Source organism: Arachis stenosperma, chromosome 5 (genome assembly GCF_014773155.1).
Source record: "Arachis stenosperma cultivar V10309 chromosome 5, arast.V10309.gnm1.PFL2, whole genome shotgun sequence".
NCBI lineage: Eukaryota > Viridiplantae > Streptophyta > Magnoliopsida > Fabales > Fabaceae > Arachis > Arachis stenosperma.
In genome coordinates, this window is record NC_080381.1 from 90614473 (window position 1) to 90615609 (window position 1137).

General features: G+C 41.8%; 1 non-coding gene across 1 annotated transcript; it reads right to left on the minus strand.

The window, feature by feature from the left end:
• Window positions 1–539: 539 nt before the first annotated feature.
• On the minus strand, window positions 540–647 carry LOC130983786 (small nucleolar RNA R71). The gene has a single exon (XR_009087762.1). It is a non-coding gene; the product is annotated as a small nucleolar RNA R71 (small nucleolar RNA).
• Between the last annotated feature and the right edge of the window lie 490 nt (window positions 648–1137).

Sequence of the window (1137 nt, forward strand, 5' to 3'; positions counted from 1 at the left end):
GTAGGAGCAAAGACAAAAGCATTCTTGTTGAGGCTGACCCTGAACCTGAAATGACCTTGAAGCGAAAGCTAAGAGAAGCTAAGGCACAACTCTCTGTAGAGGACCTAACAGAAATCTTCAAAGAAGAAGAACCCATGGCAGCCGAAAACAACAACAATGTCAACAATGCAAGGAAGGTGCTGGGTGACTTTACTGCACCTACTCCCGACTTCTATGGGAGAAGCATCTCTATCCCTGCCATTGGAGCAAACAACTTTGAGCTTAAGCCTCAATTGGTTTCTCTAATGCAACAGAATTGCAAGTTCCATGGACTTCCATTGGAAGATCCTCATCAGTTTTTGGCTGAATTCTTGCAAATCTGTGACACTGTCAAGACTAATGGGGTTGACCCTGAGGTCTACAGACTTATGCTATTCCCTTTTGCTGTAAGAGACAGAGCTAGGATATGGTTGGACTCACAACCTAAAGAAAGCCTGAACTCTTGGGAAAAGCTAGTCAATGCCTTCTTGGCAAAGTTCTTTCCACCTCAAAAATTGAGTAAGCTTAGAGTGGAAGTCCAAACCTTCAGACAGAAGGAAGGAGAATCCCTCTATGAAGCTTGGGAAAGATACAAACAATTGATCAGAAAATGTCCTTCTGACATGCTTTCTGAATGGAGCATCATAGGTATTTTCTATGATGGTCTCTCTGAACTATCCAAGATGTCTTTGGATAGCTCTGCTGGAGGATCTCTTCATCTGAAGAAGACACCTACAGAAGCTCAAGAACTAATTGAAATGGTTGCAAATAACCAATTCATGTACACTTCTGAAAGGAATCCTGTGAACAATGGGACAAATCAGAAGAAAGGAGTTCTTGAGATTGATACTCTGAATGCCATATTGGCTCAGAACAAAATACTGACTCAGCAAGTCAATTTGATTTCTCAAAGTCTGTCTGGAATGCAAGCTGCACCAGGCCGTACTAAGGATGCTTCATCTGAAGAAGAAGCTTATGATCCTGAGAACCCTTCAATGGAAGAGGTGAATTACATGGGAGAACCCCATGGAAACACCTATAATTCTTCATGGAGAAATCATCCAAATCTCTCATGGAAGGATCAACAAAGACCTCAACAAGGTTTCAACAATAATAATG